The sequence below is a fragment of the Oryctolagus cuniculus genome, chromosome 7, assembly GCF_964237555.1.
Source record: "Oryctolagus cuniculus chromosome 7, mOryCun1.1, whole genome shotgun sequence".
Taxonomy (NCBI): domain Eukaryota; kingdom Metazoa; phylum Chordata; class Mammalia; order Lagomorpha; family Leporidae; genus Oryctolagus; species Oryctolagus cuniculus.
The window spans coordinates 16,566,427-16,586,542 of record NC_091438.1 but is presented as its reverse complement, the minus strand read 5'-3'; the positions used below and the strand labels follow the sequence as shown (position 1 = coordinate 16,586,542).

General features: G+C 51.4%; 1 long non-coding RNA gene and 1 pseudogene across 1 annotated transcript; one reads left to right on the top strand and one right to left on the bottom strand.

Moving 5' to 3' along the window:
* LOC138850378 (uncharacterized) lies at positions 1-5,609 on the top strand. Its single transcript, XR_011390075.1, has 3 exons — positions 1-480; positions 2,495-2,826; positions 3,782-5,609. It is a non-coding gene; the product is annotated as an uncharacterized lncRNA (long non-coding RNA).
* A 7,640-nt stretch (positions 5,610-13,249) lies between these two features.
* LOC138850342 (adenomatous polyposis coli protein 2 pseudogene) lies at positions 13,250-18,108 on the bottom strand (annotated as a pseudogene).
* Positions 18,109-20,116: the final 2,008 nt, after the last annotated feature.

The following is a 20,116-nucleotide window of genomic DNA, read 5'->3' as shown; positions in this document are numbered from 1 at the left end:
CTTTGCCCAGGATGGCTCACCCAGCCCATCTCCTGTAGTCAACTTAGTCCTCCTGGAGGATTTCTGTCACAGTCTCCTGTTCTCACACGAGAACAATCTGTCCCCTTGGTAGTAGTGGCCATCGGGATACCCATATCTAAACCAAAACCTGCTTAACCTGGTCAATCTCTCTGAATTTGTTTGCAGAAAATCAATATCATGGAGTGGAGGTACAAGAGCAAGTTGTCACATACACTTCCAGGTAACTCGGAGGCGGTAGCATGGACTACTAGGGAATTAGAAGCCAGTCTTCCCCAGATAGGGACAAGGTTGTGGGTGGCCCCTTGCTCAGCCCAGCCACTTCTGGAAGCCTCCTCTTTGGAACAGCTTGGAAAGGGGCTTTCTGTTCCCTCTATGTTTCTCACCCACCTTTCCCTCCCTCCAGTCTCATCAGGGAGATTCCAGAGATTGAAGATCAAGATGTCTCACAAGACTCTCACGGTATGTGTTTGACTCCTGCACTTCTTCTGGAAGCTTCTGACTGCTCCCATTCCAGGAGCACCTGGTCCTCACTGGAGAAACAGCCTGTCTGCTCTGCTCTCGTTGTAGACAGTGAGTGCTCCATTGTGAACGGGAACACTCCACTGCTCTCCCAGGTGGCCTCTGTAGTCTTGGGTTGCTGCACCTGTGTTGGGTGAGACAGACCACTGTGCACTCAGTCCCTGGGGACTTAGTCTGGATGTGGCTCTTGGATGGAGTTTGTTCATAGTCATCCAACAGGGGAATCCCTTGGCTGTCACCAGGCCCACTTTCAAGGTGCAGCTTTTGATGTCAAGACAGGGAAGGAGTGGATGGGAAAGCATGATGGCAAACACCAAGCCACCACCATCTCTCTTGGAGAGGCTTCTTTAACAAGTTGCTGTGATGCTCTTAATTTTAACAACAGTTGCAATTGTAAACAGCATCCTCCAAACTTCTCAGGCTTAAAGTTTTGGCAGTCTGTACAATGTTTCCTTAGTTATCTGACACTAGGTATCCTTGGTCAGCAGACTCTGTTTTCTCTGAAGCAGCTTGGTGCTAACCACAGCAGTCCAGTCCCGCACCTGTGTCCATGGTGTGGTTTTCATCTTCTGCTTTACAGCACTGATTTGTGCTCATATGAGGTTTGTAGTTTTAATCCAGTGTCTACACTCGGCATTTTTTTCTCCTGTAAAGCCTCCATAATCTTGCACCAGGACAGGAATCTATTCAGTGTCTGAGTGAGGCTGAGGGGTCCCTCACGTCATCACAGGCAGTGTGCCTCTTGTTGAGTAGGAGCCCTGGAGTATGGCTTCATGGGGGGGACAGAGAAAAAGTCCAATTTCCTTGAATCTGAGCTTTGATGAGGTTCTACACTTTCTCTCAGCAGGAATCTTTAGGGTTTGAGGCACCTTCACTCATCGAATCATTCTGTAGGAAAAGCAAGAAATCCAGATGCCCTTCCCTGTTTCTCAGTGTTCTGCAGTAGAATTGGAAGTGACAGTTCTCCCCCCACCCCACCCCCCTCCAGTGCTATAGATCAGCAGGCACCTTTTTTTGGTGAGACCATGCACTTTTCCTCTGTACAGAGGTACAGAGATGTGCGTCGTCCCTGAGCAGGGTCAGCAGCTCATTGTGGCACTCCAGATATAGCTCTAGCTCAGGAGTGCCCCATGGCCTGAAAGTTCCTGTTCTCTCCCCTCGGGCTTTTTGCACTCAGGGTCCCAGTGAGGCCTTGAACTAGTCTTTGCCACAGACCAGTGGTTGTGTGGCTTTGTCTCAGAAACACCCTGTGCCAGGGCTAGGCAGTCATGAGGAAGCAGGCAAGTGCACAACACTGTCTCAGGAGGGAGATGTGTGTGCTAGGCCAAAGCAATGCCTTACCTCCCACTGGGATTTCTTCCTGACTTTTGTGTTTCACCTTAGCTTGTCTCTCCATTCTTCAGGTGCCTGTAACTAGGTTCCCACTTCAACTGACCAGAAAAGTGATGGCCACATCATGTATATTATTATCTATATGACAGGCACTGAAGGCATATATCCTATGAATCGATGTGCTTGGTGTATGTTCAGGAAAGCATGTGCATGTATGAAATGCATGTGTTCTTGTGCTAGTGTTGTTCATTCCAGCTGTGAGTGGTCCCCTGTCCTTGTCTCTCATCACAATGCCCTCCAGGTTAGATGATCCTGCTCCATCCCCCCAAACCTTCAACAGATACACAGTGTGGTTTCTGTGCCTTAAAAGCTTAAGAGCTGTGTGTTTTATTAGTCCAACTTTCTTGAATACTGTGATCATTTGAGCCATGTTTATTACTTTTGCCTAGTGATAAATTATCAGTGAATATGTATAAAATCAACCTGAATGAAAACATTTTAGTGTTTGTGCAGGACTTGACTATCCAGGGCCCCTTTCCTTACTTGTGGTCCCTCTGCTGCAGGCCTGACTGCCAGAGAGAGAGCATGAATACCAATCCTGACGGCTGTGGTTCTATTTCAGAACTGAATTTTGTTGCTGCCCCTGAGAGGAAGACCCGTTCCCAGCTGGAGGGAGGTATTCACAAAGATCCCATCACCAGCAAGTGTGAGAGTCATAGCATCAGCACCAGTGATGTCCCAAGTACCCCAAAAGAAAATGTTATCAAAGGAAAATGGAAGCCCAGGAAATGCAAACTGGCCTGCAGGTTCCCTGGCCTGGAGATGAAGGGCAAACCACAGCCCACAGAGAGGAAAATCACGTGCCAATTTCCTGGCCAGGAGATGAAGGGAAAACCACAGACCAACATGTGGGCACTGACCTTCAGATTCCTGGGCCTTCACGCCTAGACAGAGGTAATCCTGTGTGTGTGTCTTAGATGTATGTATTCCTTCTTACACTGCACACAGATTATAGCTCATTTCTATTTGTTCAGATAGGGTAGAACTGTAACCTCTCTGTTTGGATCAATAATTTGAAATAGAAGATACAGTAAGAAATCCTTGTCATGTAGAAACCTGACCCACAAAATAGGATACCTCCCCTCATAATCAAGTTAAAATGTTTACAGTTGAACTTCTCTCCCTAAAACATGCTGCTTACCATCCACTCACTTGATTGCAAGTCCTCTATTGGGTTGAGAAATACACATTGAACAATCACATTTTATCTCATTTTATTCCTAGGCCAATTTCCAATGCAGATTCTTAGGTCTCATTCTCCCATGTTTGTCCTCCCCTCTGACCAGTATACAAACAGGATATCCTCAAAAAGAAAATTTCTTAGGGGAACTGAAAAAAAAAAAATGGGGAAACTCTAGGATGACTGAAGAGTGCCTGTTTTAAAGTTAATGTTTCCTTCAGAGTTGAGTGAGTGAGCTATTAGGCACACAGCAGAATGGTCCTAGGTGTAACTAGATGTGGAATCATCTTCAGAGAAACTTGGTGTCTGTTCTATTGACATGAGTTGTGCTGTGGTTACACTCCCAGCTCTCTTTGCTTCCTGCAGAACACTAATCCATTTCTAATGCCCCAGAGAGCAGGAGGAAGTGGGGTGACATCACCGACTCCTGGTTAGGAGAGGCCAAGGGCCCTGGTTCCCCAGCACTGCAGAGCTGGGCTGGAGTTCAGGGCAGGACTCTGCTCATTTGGCTGCCGCTTCCCTCTCAGCAGCCCAGGGCTCCCCTTCAGCCAGTCTCCCCACTGGAATTGAGTTGCCCGGCTTCTGCCCCACTGTGGCCCAGATGCAGGCTCAGCTCTCACCTGGACCTGACCCAGCTCTCCTTTGATTTTTCTTCTCTCCCTCTTTCAGATCCCAAGACAGTTGGAAGGACAGAACAATATTGCTGATTGTAACATCCCCACCTCTTCCAAATATCTAACACAGGAGCTCCGCTTCAACAGCAACCAGAACACCAAGAATGCAATTTCAACACCATGAACTGCCCTCGGCTATTTTTATCCACTAGGCTGCTTCCCTGAGAGCTGGCACAGTCTTCCACCTCCAATCCGAGTGAACACCTAAGGAGACCCAGGCCTGACTCCACAGCTGCTCTAGAGAGAACACCACCTGGCTCCTCTCCAACTGCCTCCTGTTGAGATCTGAGGTCAGGAGGAGCTGGAAGCAAACAGCATAGGACCCTGGGCACACACTGCCTTTGGATGGGGCGAGCTTGGTGTGGGCAGTGTCAGAGACACAGCGCCCTGCACACAAGGCTGCATGTGAGCAGAGGAGAGGATCCGATTCTGCAGGACGTGGACCCTGACCCAGACAGCTGGCCCTCTCCTTCACACAGCCAATGTTCCGCATAGAGGACAGCAGGAGGAGGAGACTTTGGGGCTCAAAAGGACAGGAAGGGTCTCTTTCCTCCTTTTGAACCCCAACCATCTCCCCCTTCTGCTGTCTTCCATGATGGGAACGCTGACTGTGTGAAGGCGCAGGCCAGGTGTCTGGCTCGGGGTCTGCATCCTGAGGACCTCTGATGCTTTCCTCAATTTTACACTCAGCCTCACTCTTTGGCCAAGCACCCGATGCAGGGATGCTGTGTGCTCCCTCCCACATCCCTGCAGGAGGCAGAGAACATCTTGTGTGCCCATCAGGTCCCCTGACCCTGGCATCGGTCAGTGGGTGAAAGCTGTCTGTTGATCTGTACATCCTAAAGATGCGCTCCTTCCTCTGTGTTCCTGACAACTGTGGAGAGGGTGACCCCTCAGAGCCTGAGCAAAAAGGGAGTGAGCAGCGGCCCTGGCGGAGGTCCGGTCATCAACACAAGAGGCGGCCTTCCATGGGCATGATAACAGCAAGTTCATGGTGATGAATGCAGCAGTGTGGCCGGGAGGGCCCAGGTGGGCGAGGTGGACTGAGCCTGCATCAAGGAACCAGACACCTCTCTGAACACTCCTCTCTCCACATCCAGAGTCAGGCAGCGCAGATGCGGGCAGGACCTCGTCACGAGGACGCTCATCTCTTACAGCTACTGGTCCTGCCAACTCCACTCAGTGTTGCAGGAGAACTGGGGGCTCCTGATGCAGGATGTGGGCCAAGGCATCCAGAGCCCCAGCAAACAGCAAGGCCGTGTTCCTGCCAGCCTGAGGCAGCTGCAGGACGAGGAGGGGCCATATGCCTGCCCCCAGCCTGACATGGAAAGCCGAGTCCTCACAGATTCTGGATGCCCGCTGCTTAGTACGTGCTCCTGGTGAAAGAATAATCCGAGCCAATGGCACCGCTGCCCTGTGGTGGACCTGTTTCTCACAGCTACCATTCTTACTTCCACTGTCTGTCATACCTGTGATGACACAATTGTTTTCCTTTCATGAAAATTGGGATCCTAGGGAGGGAATTATGTTTCCACCTGAGTGTGCCTCCTCTCAGTGTAACAGCTGCCTTAGACACCCTGTCAGCACATCTTGGGCTCCTAAAATCTACAACTTCTCATTAAGATATCGCTGTCCAGGCCCAGAAGTGTTTCCAGTGTCCAGGAGTGTAACTGGAATCTCAAAAATTTTGATTCAGGTCCCAATATGTATTCCCTGTTTTAGTTAAGTGTTTATAAAAAGAAAAATTCCAAAAAAATTTTAAAAATTTGAAAAGAAAAAAAAATTTTAAGTAAAAATAGAAAAGAAAAATGGTACTGCTTGTTTTTTTAAAAGGAAAGATTTAAAAAAAATTAAAAATTGTTAAAAATTTTAAAAAGAAAAAATTAGAAAAAATGTCATTTAAGTGTTTTTGAAAGGAGAATACTGAAAAAATTCAATTAAAAATTTTAAAAACTTTAAAACAATAAAAAACAAAAAATAGGAAGATAGTAATAGGAAAATTAAAATGCCACTTCATTTTAGTAACTTTTTAAATAGGAAAAAGTTAGAAATATATATAATTTAAAATTTTTTCAAAAATTTGAACTCAGCAAAAAAAGTAAAATTCCATTTAAGTTCAGTGTTTTTGTAAATACAAAAATGTTAAAAAAATTTTAAATTTAAAAATGATTATACTTTACAAATGACAAAAGAGAAAAGCAATTATTCAGACAAGTGTAAAATGTCATTCCTATTCACTGTTTCATTTAATGGAGAAAATGCCAAATAATTCAAATTTAACAACTTTGCAAAAATTTGAAACTTAAAACAAAAATAGCAATACTAAGGAAACAACGTACAATGCCAATTCAATTATCTTTCTAAATAAGAAAATGCTGCAAAGAAATGAAAAAATTTCAAAACAAAAAGAAATTACCAAGAAGAAAAAAATAAATGCCACTTCAGTAAAATGCCACAATGCAACAAAAAAAATGTAAAAATTTTTTTGGATTTGTTTGACAACTCGAATTGGTTCTCAACAACTGACCACTGATGATGACAAGTTATTCAGTACCTCCAGAACAAACCGCCTGGTAATTTATGCCAAGAGACAAATCAGCAGTCATCTAGGTTTTACCTTGGATACCACTTTCACCAGCCCTAACTTAGGTGAAAATCTCTGCAGAAATTTTACAAACTCTTTGCTGATTTTGATACCTGCTTTTACTTTTGTTCTGTAAAAATCATACACTTTGGATAATAAAATTTCAGAGTTGAAATAAAATCTTTGGAGAGTGCTGCTTGGAAGATGTATAAATCTCCTGTTTGAAAATGGCCTTCCTTTAACAATTTTACCATGCGTTAACCATTCATGCCTGTGTCAGTTATTATATTCAAGTCTAATACTAGATTTCTAATAGAATTCTTCCTGAAGACTGGATCCTGGCATTCTGTAGTTCAAAAGCATTCTCACCCCAACGTGGAATGTTATTGCAAATATCCTGTTAGCCCATACCATTGAATTTTTTTCTCTGTCACTTGGATTTTTTAATTTCAGTGTTATAATACATTACATCTCATATTGGGTGTGCCGATGTTTTACCCTTGTATCTCTCTCTCTCTCTCTTTATTTATATATGAAGTAGACTGCTTTTCTCAAGCTATAGCAGAGAGCCAGATCAGAAGAGGAACAGTCGGCTCTTGAACCAGAGTCCACATGGGAAGCAGGCACTGTAGGTGGAGGCAAAGCCCACTATACCACAGTGCCAGAACCAGGTTTTCCAATATTTAAAGAGACTGATTTATTTATCTGCAAGGCAAACATAAGAGAGAGGGAGAGCTACATAGAATGAAACACACACACAGAGATGTTCCATCTGATTCACGTCTCAAATGCCTGCGGCAGCCACGGCTAAACTGGGCTGAAATAAGGAATCCAACAACTTGAGCCATCTGCTTCCTCCCATTACTACAGGAAATATGGCTTAGAAGCAGCTGGGTCTTGAACCAGGCACTCTGACATGGAAGCCGCTGTCACACTGATGGCTTTACCCAGGGTCCCACGATGTCAGCACCTGCCTTCTTTAAAAAAATGTTTATTGAAAAACAGCATTACAGTGAAGAGGCAGAGGATGAACAGTGGGAGAAAAGGGAGAGGGAGGTGGTGGTGCTGGGGTGGAGAGAGAGAGAGAAATACCTTCCATCTACTGGTTCACTCCCCAAATGCCTGCAAATTCAGGAAAAACCTCTTGGCTGCCTTGAATGTTTCCATTCCTGCACTTGGGACTCCAGGCCAGAATCCAAGTGTCTCTCCTGGAAGGCCAGCCATCTGCCAGCAGGTCTTGGAACTTCCTAGCCTACATGACCACATGACACAGTGCCTTATCCCATGATGCCTTTGGGATCCAGGGGACCACAAGTGCAGATTCCATTCGCAGTGATTTTGAAAAATGAAAAAGAATGCATCTGTACTGGCCATATACCATCTTTTTCCCCTTGAATTCTTCTACACACAATATACCATTTATGTCGTAGTGTCTTTAGGTATTATAAGATATCTAGGGACAACTGAAAACATATGGGAGAATATTTGGTCCAATGCAAATGCTACCCATTTATGTACAGGACGTTAGCAATGGTGACTTTAGTGCCTGCAAGTGATCCCAGACCCCATCTGACACAGAGCTTCATGGACAACTGTCCATATTCCGTAAGTCCTTGCAGGGTCTCACCAGACACAGATTAGCATCCTGAGACTTGAGGTGCAGGTCTAATGAATCCTGCAAGGACAGAAGCAGCTTTGCCCCTGGGGATCAGGTCCCCACTGGAGGCGTTTTCAGATGCACACTGAGCTATGGATGGGAATGGGGATTTTGGTGAGGTCTGCAGTGGAAATGAGGAATAGATGTGATTGAAGACGAGGAACAAGGTGAACCTTGTTTGTAAGAGGCAGGGAACTTGGTTTCTGGCATTTTTCTAAAAGGTATAACTTGCCAGGAATGAAACTGGACATTAAATGGAGGTGAATTCTAAGCAAAGTGCTGATTCAGGGGCTTGCCTTCTGGCAGTGTTTCAAAAGAATTTATTTGAAAGGGAGAGATACAGACATACTGGGAGAGAGATTGTCAGCTGCTGAGTTAATCCCCAATAGCTAGGGCAGGGTCAGGCCAAAGCCAGGAGCCAGGAGCTTCTTCCAGATGTGTGTGGGGTCCAAGCAAGTGGTCCAACTTCCGCTTAATTTCCAGGCACCTTAGCATGGAGTTGGATAAGAAGTGGAGCAGCTTGGACTTGAACTGGTGCCCATATGGGATGCTGACACTGCAGGTGGGGACTTAGGCTTCTATGTCACAGCACTGGCCAATGGCCATCTGACTCTTTATAGTAACGTCCAAAAAGAGAATTTAATTTCTGGGAATTCTGAACAAAACGAAACTAGAATTTGAAGATTTGGAGAGTCTATCCATATTACAACAAATGAAATGTATTCTGGAAGAGAACACCAGGGTGTGGCTAGGCTGTGCCTTGAAAAAGATGCTTGTATGACATGGACAGAATCTGTAGGTTTCACCAAGGGTGAGCGGAATGGTTTTGAAATGAAAGTGGGCTGACGGCCTTCCTGGATGGAGAGGACGGAGTAATGCAGGGCATCAGTTGACAACATGCAGTTTTTGTCAAGAAGAATGAAGGTGACCCTGAAGGGGATTCCAAGATAATCAGGGCTCCTGCATCTGTTACCCAGGCTGACAGGCAAGACAGAAGCCATGGGACACTGCACGGACCAGGAGTAGAGGCTCCGGAAATGTTTGGGATAATGCTGCCACCCTCCTGGGCCCAGATGGCAGAGTTTGAAACAAAGAGAATTATCATGGAGAGGCAGAGACAGAGAGAAGGCCTTCCAATCACTGGTTCACTTCCCAATTGGGAACCATGGCCAGAGCTGGGCCAATCTGAGGCCATAAACCAGTAGTTTTTTCTGTGTCTCCCACATGAGTGCAAGAGCCCAAGGACTTGGACCATCTTCTACTGCCTTCCCAGGCCATAGCAGAGAGCTGGATCAGAGGAGGAGCAACCAGGACTTGAACAGGTGTCCATATAGGATGCCGGCATTCCAGGTGAATGCTTGGGCTAGTAAACCACTGCTCCATCACAGAAACTAGTTGTTTGAGAGGGAGAGACACAGAGAGTACTGCCACCCTCTGTTTCAGTCCTCGAATGTGTGCAACTGCCTGGCTGGACTGGGGCCAAAGTCAGGAGCAGGGAATTCGATCCAGGTCTCCCTGTGTGGGTGGCAGGAACCCAAGTACTTGATATCCTGGGGACGGGTTGTTCACAGACATGTGTGGGCACCTTTGGGTTGTATTTCTACTTGTCTACAGGAGGCCTCGTGCAGAGTTGGCCACCTCAGGCTGTTTTGTCCAACCAAGGACATGCTGTTGCCAAACCCCTTCCCATGTGTGATGAATGTTCTACGTTCTGAACACTGAGGGCCCCACATCTGCTTTCTCAGTTTCCCTGGCTCCACCATGTAGGAAGATCTCCATGGACTGGCCATTCTGAAACAGTGACACCAGCTCTTGATGTGAAAGGAGAGACCCAAGGAGCAGGCACTGGGAAAATCCATGCTGGCTCCTGTAACATAATTACAGCCCATCTCAAGATCCTCACAGTGTCCAGGGACAGCAGAATCCTGTCCACGGGCAGTGTCTAGTTCCTAGGGCCAGTGGTGTCACCTGTGCAGCCCAGGGTCTGTCACTCAGGGTGGGCTCAAGTGTCCTCCAATTGGGGGCTGCAGTGCCTGCTGGTCTGTCAGAGTGCACTCGTGCCTTCTTCCTGTCTCCAGTTCCTGGTGCACTGAGTCCCTGAAGATCCTCTGGACAATGACTGTCACCTTCACACAGTGGATTTCAGACAAGCTCAGCCAGACTCCAATTCTGTTCCCTGCCCAGCAAGAAAGAGAAGGAAGAGGCCAGCGGATCTCTCTGAGGCAGCTGTGTGCTGAGGGCTCTTCCCGGGCCTCCAGGATTCTCCTGATGAGCATGCCCCTCCTCCCCCTCTGCACTCCAGGACAGCCACAGAGACACAGGGACTCCATGCCTGCTGTCAGCTGGGTTTCCCCTCCCCCATCCTTCTACAGGCCCCAGGTCTAACCCAGTCCTGGAGGCCACAGGAAAACAACAGGAAAAGCACACTATGTTGCATTTTCAAAGCACCCAGCCCTAGCAACCTCCATGAAATTCAGGGAAGCTGAGCTTCCCCGTGGGCACTTGGGGTCACTCCTCCAACTTCTGAGAGGGCTCCCGGACAGCAGCAGTTGAGATGAGCGGGCAGAGGTGGCTCCCAAAGGGCGGGTTTGCACCCTGGACCTCACAGGGACGTCTGCACTCTGCACATCGGGTCCCCAGGAATTGCCCTGACAACAGGCAGCAGGCTTTTTGTTTTTTAGAGAATTTTTATTCTTTTTTTAAAAATTTTATTTATTATTATTATTTTTTGACAGGCAGAGTGGACAGTGAGAGAGAGAGAAAGGTCTTCCCTCGGTTGGTTCACCCCCCAAATGGCCGCTGAGGCCGATGCACCGCGCTGATCCGAAGCGAGGATCCAGGTGCTTCTCCTGGTCTCCCATGCTGGTGCAGGGCCCAAGCACTGACCTGGCCTAGAACCCGGGGTGTCGGCGCTGCAAGCAGAGGATTAACCTATCGAGCTGCTGCGCTGGCCACAGCAGTCTTTTAAATACAGCCTCCAGCAGGTTCCTCATTCATGGCTCCACCCTGCCTCTGCACTGTGCTCTGTACCTGCGTCTTTAACAACATTGATGACGGAGCCGGAACACAGGGCGGTGCAGTGGGTTAAGTTCCCACGTGTGATCCCAACTCCCCAATCAACGCATGTAACAGGGAAATAACGGGACCCATGCTGTGGTTTATGGCACTGGTGATTGGGGTCAGGGACTAATGACTTCTTTATCAATACATTTCCGTGAGGAAAGTGCGTGGACGCACATGCGCACACACACACGCTGGAGTTCAGGGCACCACAGCCTGACAGTAACAGCAGCTCAGCGAGGGGCCAGGGCAGAGGGGACACAAAGAGCTCCCCCAGGGCAGCGCTGGTTTCTCCTCCTGACTCTGCTGCTCCCTCAGGATCCGGGCCAGAGAGACCCCGGGAAGAGTGGTCCACGGGCAAGGGAGGAAGGGTCGGGATTCCCAGAGGGAAAAACAGAAGCCGGAGCTCGAGGTGGCAGAGCGATCATTAAATCCACAGAGGGGAAACCCCACACGCCACAGCGCCACGCACCCGCTCCTCCATCAGCTCCCACACAGCTGGGAAGGGCGGGGACACGGACACGCGGGACAACCCCGCACCAGACCTTGGGCTCCCACAGGCCACGCCCACCGCCGCGCGGCCCAGCGCTTTCCCGCCCTCCGCAAGCCCTGCCCACCCGCCCGTTGCCCTCAGCCCCTCACACAGCCCAGGCCCCTCGTCCCGAGGGCGCCATCACGACCCCCAGCGCGGCCTGCAGGCCGCCGAGGGCCCTGGGGGCTGCCGCCCCCCTGGGGAACCCGGATGCGGACCCCGCTTCAGAAAACAGAGCTGTGGACAATGGAGGACCCAGCGCCAGGGCTCCGGAACGGGGACAGCGGTGCGGGGTCACTTGAGGGCCGCCTTCCGGAACCGGAGTCAGAGGAGAAGACAGGGAACCGCGGACGCGGGGCGGACCCCGCGCCGAGGGACAGGGTTCCAGGAGGACGGGCGCCGGCCCCAGGCTCAGGACGCCGCTCCTCGGGAGGAGGATGCGGGAGCCGCGCCCACAGCTCCCTGGAGGGCGGGAAGGGCCGGGCCCCTGGAGGAGGCCGCGGGGCTGCGGAGCCCGGGCGGCAGGGGGCGCTCTCCGGGACCACAGCCTCCTGGTGTTTGTAACTCCAGGCCTTTCATTCTTACTGTGGTGTTTATTCATTGGAGAGAGAGAATTACAGAGAGGGGAGAGAGAGAGAAAGGTCTTCCATGCTCTGGTTCTTTTTCCAGATGGCCACTACAAGGGGTCTCCCAGGCAGGAGCAGGCCCCAAGCCCTCGGGCCATCTTGCATGGCTTCCCCAGCCCATTAGGAGAGAGCCAGAACGGAAGAGGGGCAGCCGGGACAGGAACCAGCGCCCATGGGGGAAGCCGGCTCTGCAGGTGGAGGCTTAGCTCACCGGGACACAGCACAGGCCGGGCCCACGGCGTTTCCGGTGCTGTGCTGAGAAACTGACTTGAAACTTAGCAGACTCCAGGAGCTAGAATCCTGCTGTCTTTTCTCTTAGAGAGGGGAGGCCTTGCCTCCTGCGTGCGGGCTTGTAGTTTATAACTTTGTTGCAGGCAGAAGTCTCTGAGGGTTAAAGTGCAGTTAAGGAAGTGAGGTTAAGGTGGCTGCAGGTCATCCCGCACTGTCTTGGGCTCAGAGGCTCTGGAGCTGGCGCAGTCACACTAAGGAGAGGAGCCCAGGAGCTGCAGCGTGGGGGCGACAGGCCATGCACAGAAGGGCAGGGTCAGGGTGAAGTTGGCACAGCGGGTTAGAGGGGGACCTGTTCACACTTTGGGATTAAGGAGTGAGAACCAGATTTGGGCCGTGCATGCACAGTCAAAAGTTTAAACACTTTTTCCTTTTACAATAGATATACTATACCTATACATAATAGAATATTTGTATATATGGAATCTATATTTGTTTAATTTGAGCCATTCAATTGACACCAATGTACAGGTAGGTGTACAACCAGGAATTTGAACGTGTAGGTCTTTTTTCCCAACACGTTGTGGAGTCCCCTTCTCCAAGTGGGAGGCACAGACTGTCCATGTTGCAGCTTTCTCACTTCCTGGCAAGGGCAGCCCAACCCCCAGTTTGTAAGAGAGCGGGGGGGGGGCTGTCGAGAGTTATCTTTATATTCATGGACAAAAACCGCTGTCAAAAGTAACGTTATTAAAATAGATTTATTATCCCTGAAAAAAAAGTATGACAGCCTTACTGTTGAATATCTGAAAAACAGCAAAATATCAAATCATCAAAATCATATCATTACAATTGATACCACAAATACTGAAACAAATACTCTATCACACAGCAATCCTTAAAAACATACAAATTAAATGAAAAAATCTGGAGCCAGGGCCATGGCACAGTAAATTAATCCTCCACCTGTGATGCCGGCATGCCATATGTGCGCCGGTTTGAGTCCCGGCTGCTTTTCTTCCAATCCAGCTCTCTGCTGCGGCCTGGGAAAGCAGAAGATGGTCCAAGTCCTTGGGCCCCTGCACCCACTTGGGAGACTGGGAAGAAGTTCCTCGCTCCTGGCTTCAGATCAGTGCAGCTCCTGCATTGTGGCCATTTGGGGAATGAACCAACAGAAGGAAGACCTTTCTTTCTCTCTCTCCCTCTCACTATCTGTTACTCTACCTCTCAAATAAATAAATAAATAAAATCTTAATCTTTAAAAAAAGGAAATATAAAATTTTTTAAAAATTAGTGAAAAATCTCTTTGTATACCTCATTGTCACCCCCAATGGAATCAGCATTACTTTTCTGATTTTATTAATACATATCTAAATATACATTTCAGGGGATTCATTTATAGAAATCAAGCCACAATATTTGGCTTAGTTATTTGACAATAAGGAAACAAAGCTATTGCTATTGTCTCTGTGTGTGTGTGTGTCCAAACTCATGTTGAAAATTAGTCCTCCAGAGCAGACCCAGGGACAGGAGGGAGTCGGACTGGGAGGAGGCCTCGCGGGGGGCCACCGCAGCCGCCTGGTGCAGCCACGTGACCATGGAGTTGGTGCCTTCCTGGATGGCGGGCTACTCCATGCTGTCCAGGTCGGTGGCCCGGTATGAGCTGGCCGCCTCCTGGCTGCAGTCCCGGGGTGCCGCTGCAGGCCACTCATTCTGCCTGGCAGCCCGGGCCTTGCAGCAGTGAGGACCAGAGGCCGGAGACCGGTGCCTGGGCATGGCTGAGCCGATGCAGTCCTCAGAACGCCAGCTGGGGGAGCTGTCGTGTCCACCTCCCCGGCGCTGGGCCTGGGGGACCATGGGCTCCCAGCCTCCCAGGTGGCTGGCCGGCCACTCATAGGGCTCGGGCTCGCTGAGCGAGCTGGCTGAGAAGCTCAGGGAGTAGCAAGGTGGGGTCTCGTTGGAGATCACCCGGGGCTGGGCCTGGGGGTGCAGCTGGGCCTGAGCGGCCGCCTTGGCTGGAGCCCTGGCCTCCTTCCCGCCCCGCTTCAGAGCCCGCGGGATGGCGGATGGTCACCGCGGGGGCGGCCCCATCAGAGTCCTAGAAGCAGTACCTGGCCTCCTCGGTGGGCGTCCTGAGGCACAGGGACTGCCCCCCTTCACCCCAAGTCCAGTCCAAATGGGCACTTGGGAGCCGGGCCAGGGGCAGCTCCAGCCCGCCCCGGCTCCTGCCTGTGCCTCGGGCCTGCTCCGGGCTCCAGCTGGTGCCCCCGGCCTTGAGCTGGTGCCCCGAGACCTGGCTAGAGGGGGCCGTGAGGCCGGGGGGCTCCTGCCTGTCCAGCCAGCCTCGGGGCTGCTCCCTGGGGGGCCCTTTCAGGGTCTCATCGCTGAGGGACACGACGCTGGAGAAGCTGACCAGCGTGCCCTCCACCAAGTCAGTGCACGAGTCATCTTCTGGGGCACCAGCTTGTAGACAGGGACGGGCAGCGCCCGGCGGCCAGGCACCAGCACCGAGGCCACTTTGCGGAGTCACGCGGGCACTGCGGCCCATAGGCACTCCCGCAGCAGCTCCAGCTCCTGGTCCGCGGCCATGTGGTTGCAGGAGCCTGTGGGTGCCGGCCCCTCCTGGCATCCAGCGACTTCTCCCCAGCAGCGCCCGGCGCCACCTCCACCCCTGCCAGTGCCGTGGTTGGGGCAGGTGGGCGGCAGCAGCTGCATCGCCATGTCCTGCTGCTAGGAGTGCTCGTGCAGGGCAAGCATGCTGAGGCTGGAGGCGCAGAATTTCTCGTCTGGCTTCTCCACGGTGAAGCCGTCTGGGTGGCATGGTCTGCCCGGGGCTGTCGGGCAGCTCGCTGGGGCTCACTGTGCTGCTGCCCAGCCCACTGCAGGGGTCACTGGGGATGGAGCTGGCAATGGACAGGCTCTGGAAGCTGCCCAGGGAGCTCACAGAGATGCAGCGGCTCAGGACCAGCAGTATCTCCTGCACACAATTCTCGGAAGAACTGGATGGCGTGGCATCCTCCATGCCCAGGCCTTGGCCGAGGCCACGCTGGGGCGCCGGGATGGCAATGGGCAGGGAGGAGGGCCCTCCAGGTCCCACCCAGCTCTGCCTCTTTGGGGCTGGCCTCCTCCAGGCCTTCGAGGGAGGAGTCGCTGTCCAGGTCTCCAGCCTCGCAGGGTCCCGGGCGTCTGGCGGAGGACAGCGAGGACAGCAAGCTGCAGCGGGACAGTGAGAGGGGCCCCTCCTGTGCTACCAGCCTCTGGGGGCGGCCGGCCAGCCCCCAGCTTCTCGGGCACCTGGCTCAGGCCCTCTGCTGGCAGCCAGGCCTGCTTCCAGGCCGCGGGGGTGTGTGCCTTGGGGCCATGGGGGGGCCCCCACGCCTGCCCTACCCTTGGCCTCCAGCAGCAGCGCGTGCTGATAGGTGGGTGACAGCTTGATGGTGTGCACAGGGGTGTCGGTGCTGGCAGCATCCCGGGTGGGCCCCTCGGCCTGGCTGCCCCCTGGGTCGAGGTCGAGCCAAGCTGGCTGCAGCTGCCCGCCCAGGAGCTCCTCGCGGTGCTCGGCCAGCGGGCAGGGTCGCATGTGCTCCCGCGGGCAGTAGCTGGTGCTGCCACTGTTAAAGCTGTCCTTGGACATGCTGGCGTGGGCCGCCTGGAGCCGGAGCAGGGCATGCACCCAGCCCCCTACCTCCGGCCGGCTGCTCTCGGGGCCGCGGCAGAAGGAGCAGGACTGCGCCCGGCCCTCCCTCGGTGCATCCTGCTCGGGGTCCCCGGAGCTGAGGCTGAAGCTGTCGGTCGACGAGGTGTGCAAGGCCCAGATGTCCTCCACCAGATGGTCGATCCACGCCAGTGCCAGCGCCAGCTTGGCCTTGGCCTTGGCCGCCACGGCCACCTCGCCACCCACCTCCTTCTCAGGCTCCAGGCCGCAGCGGACTGGCTGGGCGCGGGCCAGCACCTGGCCCTGCAGGAAGGGGCTGCCCAGGAAGAACAGCACGGCCGGGCTGGCGGGCTTGGCGGTGGCAGCGGACAGGGATGGTGCCTCGTCGTCGTTGAAGCAGCCCGAGTCGGAGGCATAGTCAGTCCAGGTGCCGCAGGGGTGGCAGCGGCCTCTTGGCGGTGGCCTCGGCGGCCTTGGGCAGGGCCTGCATCTCTAGGAGGCCAGGCGCCTGCACCAGGGGCCAGGCGTCGATCTCCGCCTCCAGCGCCCCTGCTTGCCCACGTAGAGGCTGGGCACGCAGGTGCCAGGGGACACGGCCTTGGCGGCGCCTGGTGCTTGGCAGGCCGGTGGGCCAGCAGGTTGCACAGGGAGGCGGCACTGCCCATGGCGATCATCTTGTGCTTGGAGTGCACCAGGTTGCTCAGCATGCCCACGGCGCCCAGGTCCCACAGCAGCTCCTGGTCCTGCGCGCTGCGGGCCCACAGGTTCCAGAGCATGCCGCACGCATTGCTCACAATGGTCAGGCTGTGCAAGGTCAGGTGCTGCAGCAGCGTCTGCAGGCCTTTGTGGTCCCGGAGCACCTGCCTGGATGGGTAGAGGGTGGGAGCAGGGTTGGGTGTGGCTGAAACAGATGGCCCCGCCCCACCCTCTGGGATAGGGAGGCCAGTGCAGAGGGCCCAGCCCCATGCTCCTGGGATTGGGCGGCCAGAGCAGAAGGCCATGCCATGCCCTTTGGGGATTGGGCGGCAGTTGTGGGCATTTGAGGGTGTGCACCAGCAGGTGGGGGGGGGTGTTGTGTCTATGTTTCTCAAATAAATTTTAAATAAAAAAAAAAAAGGCCAGTGCCATGTCTCACTAGGCCAATCCTTTGCCTGAGGCGCGAGCACTCCGAGTTCTAGCCCCGGTTGGGGCGCCAGTTCTGTCCTAGTGGCTCCTCTTCCAGTCCAGCTCTCTGCTGTTGCCTGGGAGGCCAGTGGAGGATGGCCCCAGTGCTTGGGCCCTGCATCCGCATGGGAGACCAGGAGGAAGCACCTGGCTCCTGGCTTTGGATTGACGAAGTGCGCTGGCAACAGCGGCCATTTGGGGGGTGAGCCAACGGAAGGAAGACCTTTCTCTCTGTCTCTCTCTCTCTCACTGTCTAACTCTGCCTGTCTAAAAAAGAAAAAGAAAAAAAGAAAATTAGTCCTCAATGTTACATGGTATTTGAGGTGAGGGTCTTTGGGAGGTCATTAGGATTAGATGAGGTATGGGAGTGGGGTTCCTGGGTTTGCATTAGTGCCTTTATAAGAAAAGAAGGAGAGACCCAAGCTCATACACTTTCTCTGTCTCAACATGAGCTGCCCTGCACAACTTCACGACTCTGCAGAGAGTTCCTTTCCAACCAGAAAGCTCCCATCAGATGCAGCCCCCAACTTTGGGCTTCCTAGTCTCCAAGAAATGGATTTCTTTTCTTAATAAATTATCCAGTCTGTGGTATTGGGCTACAGTAACAGAAAACAGAGGAAGACAGCCACCAGTTTCCTTAAAGCCTCAAAAGAACACCAGGGAGGGCAGTTTTCCCCGTTGTCCAAAGATGACTTAGAACAATAATTCTCACTGAATTCTTCTCCCCTCTGCAGACTCACCTTCCTCATGATGCTGGACACACTGGTGACCTGGGATGCTAGAGATGGTCACCCCGGAGAGGCTGCTCATACTGGGCATGGTGACATGGGCCATACTGGGACACTGGTCTCACTGCTCATGCCGGGGATGGTGACACTGGGGATCCAGAATCATTCCGGGGACACTGGTCACGAGGGGCTACTGCTCACACTGATGATGATACTGATAACACTTGGGATTTGCTTTGAGTCAGAAATATTTTGTAGTTTAGTCATCCAATTCTGTGTTTTTCAGAAATGCATGTATTTTACCCTAATGTGAATACAGACCATTTTACTGGGCCGTCTTTTGGTGCCGCATTCAACATCAAGTTCCTTGGCAGAAGACAGAATGTGGTTAATTTACAGGGCTACCTCTGGATGATAGAGACTCCAACTGTCAAGAGCATTTTGATTGTTAGTTTTGAGTCTCTAATGTCTTCAGATGTCGATGTATTTGCTCATTCTGTGCCTCTCTGACTTATGGACCACTTAGCTCTTTGCTCTCTACTAATTGATGATTGCAATGAAGCACTTGATCATGTTCATTACTACAAGTACTCAACAAGCTCATTGGCAGACTCACAAAAAAACGAGAGTGATTTTTTTTTCAAAAAAGTGAATATTCAAATCAAACTAGATTTTTCCTAATAATTTCTGAAGTGCATTTAAAACACATACCTCAAAATTTCAGATTCATATATGAACATTTTCTAAAATATTTGTTTATTTTCATTTTATTTGAGAGAGATAGATGAATATACAGAGAGAAGCAGAGTGCTGCTGGTTCACTCCCCAAATGCTCATGACAGCCAGGGCTGGGTCAGGCTGAAGCCAGGAGTTTAGAACTCAATCCAAGTTCCCCACATGGGTGGCAGGGGCCTGAGTACTACAGCCATCACCTGATGCCTCCCAGCATGCACCTTATCAGGAAGCTGGATTGGAAGCAAAGGATCCAGGACTCGAATTAGGCGTTCCTATATTGGATGCCTGTGTCCCAAGTGGCATCCCAGCTGTTGTGCCATTTAACCTCACCTTTCCCCAATAAATGAGTTCTTTGGGGACAGGTAGTTGCATTAGAGCTCATTCTTTCCAATTGTCTACATACTGAATAATTATTTACTGATCAATCCCAAACCTAGTGTGTTCTTACATTTTCTCTAGCCATTCTGCTTCACTCTCCTATTACTATCTCAGATAACCAATAGATTTCCATCAATAGTAGCTACTTGAATGAAGGGACAAAGACTTGCATCTGCAGGGCTGGCACTGTGGCACAGCAGGTTAATCCTCAATGCTGGCATCCCGTATTGGAGCCCTGGTTCAAGTTCTCACTGCTACACTTCTGCTCTACTTCCCTGCCACTGGGCCCAGGTAAGCAGCAGCACTGACCCAAGTATTTGGGCCCCTGCTACCCATGTGGGAGACCTGGATGAGTTCCTGACTCTTAGCTTTGGCTTCAGCCTGGCCCAGCCCTGGCCACTGCAGCCATCTGGGGAGTGAACCATTGGGTGGAAGAGCTTTGTATCTCTATCTCTCCCTCTCTCTAATTCTGCCTTACAAGCAAATAAAATAAGTCTTAAAAAAACAGCTTGTACTTGGGAAGTGTGGTTTCAGGAGATTTTTCAGGCTAAAGCAATGTGATGTTAAAATGCATGATGGGTCACAAGAATCTGATGGAGTAATCAGGATATTCAAACTAGAAATAGTCTGACACATTGGTTCCACTATGCAAGGGTGAGAATAAAAATGTGCCTGCAAACTTAGACAAGTCTGATTGTTCTGTAGCTGTGGCAATAAAGATCCATGTTCATTGTTTAAACCTCTCTAAATGATCAAGGACAATGCAGTTCTATGAATACACATTTGCAAAACTAAATTGTTGGTGTCAGCTCTCACTTGTGAAAGTCAGTCCATCAGGGCAGACTCACCACCGAACTGTACCTCTGAGCACCAATAGCCAGCAGCACTCTCACCCGTGGAGCCACACTTCACGGTGATGCAAGCTCACTCCCCCTCTGAACATCCTTTAGTCCCTGAGCGCCACGCTGCCCCAAGCAGTCATGGAC